Below are 8,108 nucleotides of genomic sequence, written 5' to 3'. Positions count from 1 at the left end.
GCTGGAAACTTTATGAATTATTAGTATTAAAAGAACAATTTAAAATTAATAAGTTTGGTATTAAATTGAATTTCTCTTATCTATAAATTATTAATATTTTCTTAAAATTGATTAATGCAAAAAAGCACAACTAAAAATAATGTTTTAGTAATTATACATCTGTCTGTCTCAATGATAAAACAAGGAAGCAGAAATCAGAGAAGAAAAACATTATCAAATAAATTGACCAAACTGATCTTTATAGAACACCCCATCTAAAAATACAGGAAAGGGAGAGGTTGAAAGATGGCAGTGGAGTAGGAGGACTCTCAGCTCACCTCCTACCAACATCACAGCAAGATAACTATCGAATCATCCTAAATACCTCAGAAATTGACCTGAAGACTGGCAGAACAAACTCCTTGACTAAAGGGAGAGAAGAGACCATTTCAAAGAAGATAGAAAGTGTAGACACACTGTTTTGGAAAGAAACAGATTGTGGCCACTACAGTGGGGAGGGAGCCATAGTTGTGAAGGGTGAGAGACAGACTATAGCAATTGGGTTGGAAAGTGAGAGGGGATGAATTTTGGGAGTTCTTGCAACAGCAGGGGTTAAACCCTGGAATTTTAAAGGTCAGCATGTTTGGCTCAGATAGAGCCCTGAAGACACTGTGTAGCTCTTGGAGAATTGACAGGCAAACGAATAATGGACATACAGCATGGAAACAGCGTTCTGAAGAGTGTCTGGGGTACACAGTGGGGAGGTTAGTTGCTCATCTCAGAGCACATCCCACAGACAGCATTCATAGAGACCCCTCCAGAAACAAAGGAACCGTCCAGCACCATTTTCCTCTTCCACCTATCAGCATAAGCACAGAGCTACCTGTGGGAACAAGCACAGCATTTATACTACCTAAATTGCTTATACCAAGCCTCACCCCCAATGCCCTGGTGGAACCACCCTTCCTAGTCAAGCTTGCTTCAGTTCCAGTGAGGAGAACTCCTCCCCCAGAAGACTGACCCAAACCCCTACTCACACTACATCTCCCAGTGGGGGAGTTTTATGGAACCTTGGTTCTGGAGTGGTGGTGCTAGGTCTTATTTCACAAAAAGACCAGAGCACACCTAGTTAAAATTCACCACATTCAGGCCAGGGACCAAACACTGCCCACAATAGGCAAGGAGAGCGGATGACTAGTAACATGCCTGATAGAGAATTTAAAGTAATGATCATAAGGATACTCCCTGGACTTGAGAAAAGAGTAGAAGACATGATTGAGGCCCTTAACGCAGAGATAAGGAATAACATAATAGAGATAAAGGGCTTAATAAATGAAATGGGAAACATGCTTGATGGAATGAATAGCAAGGATAGAAGAAGTGGAGAAACAAATCAGTAACATAAAAGGAGTAATGGAAATTAATCAAACTGAAAAAATGAGAGAAAAAAGAATTATGCAAAATTAGAATAGACTTAGGGCACTCGCTGACTCCATCAAATGTAATAACAATCATATTATAGGAGTCCCAAAGAACACGAGTGAGGAAAGGGGGTAGAAAGTTTATTTGAAGAAATAACAGCTGAAAACTTCCTTATCTGAGGAAGGAAGCAGATATCCATATCATGGAGGAATGGGAAACTCCCATCAAAAATAAACAAAAGCAGACCCACACAAAGACATACTGTAAGTAAATTGGCAAAATATACTGATAAAAAAAAAAAAATTAAAAGAAAGACAAAAGAAGACATCAACTTACAAGGGAAAACTCATAAGGCTAGCAGGAGATTTTTCAGCAGAAACTTTCCAAGTCAGAAGGGAGTGACATGATATATTCTAAGTACTGAGTGGGGAAAAAAAAAATCAGCCAAGCATACTCTATCCAGTGAGGCAATCATTCAGAATACAGGGAGAGATAAAGAGTTTTCCAAACACGGGGCGCCTGGGTCACGCAGTCGTTAAGCATCTGCCTTCAGCTCAGGGCGTGATACCGGCGTTAAGGGATCGAGCCCCACGTCAGGCTCCTCCTCTGGGAGCCTGCTCCTTCCTCTCCCACTCCCCTGCTGTGTTCCCTCTCTCGCTAGCTGTCTCTCTCTGTCAAATTAATAAATAAAATCTTAAAAAAAAAGTTTTCCAAACAAAAATTAAAGGAGTTTATGACCACTAAACCAGCCCTGTAAGAAATATTAAAAGGGATCCTTTGAGTGTAAAGAAGAGACCAAAAGTGACAGTATGAAAGTAGGAAACACAAAAGCACGAATATGAATATTTCCATAAAAAATCACTTCAAGAACTCACAAAATAGAGGGATGTAAAATACAACAACATATACCTAAAATGTGGGGAGGAGAGGAGTAAAAAATGAGTTCAAACTTAAATGACCATCAACTTAATATGGATTGCTATATGCAGAAGCCTAGTGTTAACCATGTCTCAAAAGCATGAGTAAACATGCAAATAAAGAGAAAAAAAAATCCAAATATATTACAAAGAAAAATCAGCAAACTCTACAAAAGAAAGAACAGATCAGAGAAAATCTTCTGAAACAACCACAAAACGATAAAATGACAACAAATACATATCTATCGATAATTAATTTAAACGTAAATGGACTGAACACTCAATGAAAAGACATAGGGTGACAGAATAGTTGAGAAACAAGACCCATCTATACGTTGCCTACAAGAGACTCATTTTAGACCTTAAGATACCTGCAGATTGAAAATGAGGGGATGGAGAAACATCCATCATGCAAATGGATGTCTAAAGAAAGCCAGAGTAGCAATACTTAGATAAGATTTCAAAACAAAGACTAACAAGAGACAAAGAAAGACTATATAATAACGAAGGGGACAGTCCAACAAGAAGATTAACAATTATAAATATTATGCACCCAACATATAGGCATCTAAATACATAAAACAATTAATAACAAACATAAACATAACAAACATAAAAAATTGATAATAATGCATTAATGATAGGGGACTTTATCACTGCACTTACATCAATGGACATATCATCTAAAGAGAAAATAAGCAAAGAAACAATGGCTTTGAATGACACCCTGGAAAAGCTGGATTTAACTGTTATAGTCAGAACATTCCATCTTAAAAGAGAATACACATTTTTTTCAAGTGCACATGAACATTCTCCAGAATAGATCACATATTAACCCAAAAAACAAGCCTCAACAAATTAAAGATTGAAGTCATACCATACACCTTTTCTGACCACAATGCTTTGAAACTAGAAGACAAACACAAGAAGAAATCTGGAAAGACCACGAATAACTAGAGGTTAAATAACATGCTAAAACAATGAATGGGTCAACAAGGGAATAAAAGAAGAAATAAAAAAATACATGGAAAGAAATAAAAATTAACACACATTAGTCCAAAACCTTTGGGATGCAGCAAAAAGCAGTTCTAAGAGGGAAGTTTATAGCAATACAGGCCTACCTCAAGAAGCAAGATAAATCCCAAATTGTCTAACCTTACATCTAAAGGAGCTAGAAAATAAACAAGACCTAAAACCAGTAGAAAGAAGGAAATAATAAAGATTAGAGCAGAGATAAATGATATAAAAACTAAAAAAAAAAAAAAAAAAAAATCAATGAAACCAGGAACTGGTTCTTTGAAAAAAAAAAAAAAAGTCAATAAAATTGATAAATCTCTAGCCAGACTTACCAAGAAAAGAGAAAGGACTCAAAATCACAAATGAGAGAGAAGTAACAACCAGCACCACAGAAATAGAGTTATAAGAGAATATGATGAAAAACTATATGCCAACAAATTGGAAAACCTAGAAGAAATGGATAAATTCCTAGAAACAGCCTCTCAAAACTGAATCATAAAGAAATAAACAACTCAAAAGGATTGATTACCAGCAAAAAAATTGAATCAGTAATTAAAAAAAATGAACAAACAAAAGTGTAGGACCATATGGCTTCACAGGTGAATTCTATCAAAAATTTAAAGATAAATTAATACCTATTCTTTTCAAAGTATTCCAAAAATAAGAAAAGGAAGGAAAGTCCCAAATTCATTCTATGAAGCCAGCATTACCATAATACCAAAATCAGTTAAAGACACCACTAAAAAAGACAACTCTAAGCCAATATCTCTGATGTACAAAGATGCAAAACTTCTCAACAATATACTAGCAAAGTGAATCCAACGATACTAAAAAATCATTCACCATGATCAAGTGTGATTTATTCCTAGGTTACAAGAATGGTTCGCTATTCACAAATCAATCAACATGATAAATCACATTAAAAGAAAAGATAAAAACCATATGATCACTTCAATAGACCCAGAAAAAACATTTGGCAAAATACAACATCCATTCATGATAAAAACCCTCAACAAAGTATGTTTAGAGGGAACATACTTCAACATAATAAAGGCCATATTTAAAAAACCCATAGCTAATGTCATCCTTAGTGGGGAATAATTGAGAGTTTTACCCCTAAGTTCAGGAACAAGAGAAGGATGTCCACTCTCACCTCTTTTATTCAACATAGTGCTAGAAGTCCTAACCACAGCACTCAGAGAACTAAAAGAAATAAAAGGCGTCCAAGTCAGCAACAAAGAAGTAAAACTTTCACTGTTTGCAGACGACACGATCATCTACACGGAAAACCTGAGAGGCTCCACCAAAAAACTGCCAGAACTGATCAAGAATCCACTGAATTCACAGAGATCAAAACCAATGTACAGAAATCTGTTGCATTTCTATACACCAACAATGAAGCAGCAGAAAGAGAAATTAAGGAATCAGTCCCATTTACAATTGTACCAAAACCCATAAGATACCTAGGAATAAACCTAACCAAAGAGGTAAAAGATCTGTACTCAGAAAACTATAAAACACTGATGAAAGAAATTGAAGATGAGACAAAGAAATGGAAAGTCATTCCATGCCCATGAATTGGAAGACCATCATTAAAATGTCTATACTACTCAAAGCAATCTACACATTTAATGCAATTCCTATTAAAATACCAACAGCATTTTTCACAGAGGTAGAACAAATAGTCCTACAATTTGTATGGAACCACAAAAGACCTCAAAGAGCCAAAGAAACCTTGAAAAAGATAAACAAAGCTGGAGGCATCAGAATTCTGGACTTCAAGTTCTATTACAAAGCTGTAGTCATCAAAACATTATGCTACTGGCACAAAAATAGACACATAGATCAATAGAACAGAAGAGAAAACCCACAAATAAACCCGTAATTACATGGCCAATGAGTTTTTGACAAAGGAGGAATGAATATCCAATAGTAAAAAATAATGTCTCTTCAACAAATGGCATTGGGAAAACTGGACATACAGAAGAAGGAAACTGGACCACTTTCATATACCATATACAAAAATAAACTCAAGACGAATGAAAGACCTAAATGTGAGACCTGAAACCATAAAAATTTTAGAAGAGAGCACATAGGCAGTAGGGTTGTCTGACATCGGCCATTGCAACATTTTTCTAGGTATGTCTCCTGAGGCAAGGGAAACAAAAGCAAAAATAAATTATTGGGGCTACAGCAAAACAAAAAGCTTCTGCATAGTGAAGGAAACAATTAACAAAACTAAAAGGCAAACTACTGAATCAGAGAAAATATTTGCAAATGACATATTTGATAAAAGGTTAGTATCCAAAATATATAAAGAACTTTTGAATCTCAACACCCCCAAAATGAATACAATTTAAAAATGGGCAGAAGACATGAAGAGACATTTCTCCAAAGACATACAGATAACCAAGAGACACATGAAAATATGTTCATCCACACTTACCATCAGGGAAATGCAAATCAAAAGTAGAATGAGATATCATCTCACACCTGTCAGAATGGCTAAAGTCAACAACACAGAAAACAACAGGTGTTTGTGAGGATGAAAGAAAGGAACCCTTGTGCACATTTGGTGGGAATGGAAACTGGTGCAGCCATTCCGGAAAACAGTACGGAAGTTCCTCGAAAAGTTAAGAATAGAACTACTCTGTGACCTAGTAATCACACTACTGGTATTTAACCAAAGCACATGAATACACTAATTCAAAGGAGTACTTGTAGCCCTATGTTTATGGCAACATTCCTCACAATAACCAAATTATGGAAGCAGCCCAAGAGTCCGTCAATAGATGAATGGATTAAGATGATGTGGTAGACACACACACACACACACACACACACACACACACGCACTGGAATATTATTCATTGATAAAACATAAAATCTTGGCATTTGTAATGACGTGGATGGAGCTAGAGAGTATTATGTTAAGTCAGTCAGTCAGAGAAAGACAAATTCCATATGATATGTAGACTTTCAGCAACAAGCAATGGGAGAAAAAAAAAAAAGAGAGGCAAACCAAGAAACAGACTCTTAGTTATAGACAACTGATGGTTCCCAGAGTAGAGGTGCCTAGGGGCACGGGTGAAATAGGCAATGGGGATTAAGGAGCACACTTGCCATGATAAGCACCAGGTGATATATGGAAGTGTTCGATCATTAAAATGTATACCTGAAACTAACAGTATGTTAACTGGAATTAAAATAAAAACTTAAAAAAGCTTAAGATAAAAAATAGAAATTCTGAATATACTTCTTTTTCAAATGCACATTGATCAAAACAGACCATATTCTAGGGTATAAAAATAAAGTAAAAAAGGTTGGTATAATATTTTCTCTAATAACAAATTAGGAATCAATAACAGAATATCTAAAAAATGTCCAAATACAAAGAAATTGAATCACACACTTCTAAATAATCCATGGCTATTGAAAAAATAAAAATGGAAATGGTTAAGTATTTTTGACTAATTAAAATGGAAATAAAACCTTAAAAATTATGGGATACATTCAAGGCAGTATTTTAGAGAAAATTTCATAGCATTAAACATTTCTAAATTAGGGAAGAAGAAAAATGTGAAAATTTGATTAAACTTCTAAAATTTAAACTTAAGAAACCAGGGAAAGAATATCAACTTAATTCTAAATGAGCAGAAGGAAGTATGTAATAAAGAAATAAGGAGGAAAACAATACAGCAGAAAACAGGACAGTAGAGGGAAAAGAAATCGACAAATACCAAATCTGGTTCTTTGTAAAGATGATGAAATTAATAAACCTTTAGCCACACTGGAAAAAAAGTGAGGAAGACAAAAATTATTGACATAAGAAATTAGAGGGACATCACTACAGATTCTGTAGACATTAAAACTCTACTAGAACAATTTTTTGCCAATAAATTCAACTTAGATAAAATGAAAAAAAAAATCCTGAATGGCATATAACACTAAAGTTCACTTAAGAAGAAATAGATGTCATAAATGGTTTACATGGGCTAAATGAATACAATTTGTAGTTAAAAACATACCCGCTGAGAAAATTCTGGGCCCAGATGGCTTCAGTGGTCTAATCTTTACAAACTCTTCCAAATAATAGAAAAGGAGGTAATAATTCTTCATACATTTTACAAGGCCAACATTACCCTGACACCAAAATCGAAGACACTAAAAGTATTAAATTCATGAAGGCAAGAGCGTTTAACAAAATTTTGGCAAATTGAATCATGTCATACATAAAAAGATTAATATTACATCATCAAAAGTGGTTTATATCAGGGATATAAGGTACAAGTTTGGATTAACATTAAAAAACTAAACAATTTGCCATATTAACAAACTAAAAAGAAAGCTCATGATCCATAAATTTAGGAAAAGCTTTTGATAAATTCCAACAATCTCTTACGTATAAAAATCTCTCAGCAAGTTAGGAATATAAGGACCACTCTCACATTGACAGATAGCATCTATCTACAGACCCCTACGTTGGAAATGATAAAACACTGAGTATCTTTTCTCCACTAAGGTGGAGAACTGGACAAGGTCTCTGTTTCACCACATATTACTAGAGTTCTAGGTCAGTGCCTAAGGCCTAAATATAAAATGCAAAGAAAGGAAAACAAGAAGGACCAGAAAAGAAATATGGGTTGAAAAGGAAGAAATAAAACTACATTATCAGATAATGTGATTGTCTATATATATTAAAAAAAAACTAACAAATATACAAAAATCATAATAACTAGGAGGTTGATTTAGTAAAATCACAGGATGTAAGGA

The sequence above is a fragment of the Ursus arctos genome, unplaced genomic scaffold (assembly GCF_023065955.2).
Source record: "Ursus arctos isolate Adak ecotype North America unplaced genomic scaffold, UrsArc2.0 scaffold_37, whole genome shotgun sequence".
Classification (NCBI taxonomy): domain Eukaryota; kingdom Metazoa; phylum Chordata; class Mammalia; order Carnivora; family Ursidae; genus Ursus; species Ursus arctos.
Note: the sequence above shows the minus strand (reverse complement) of the source record.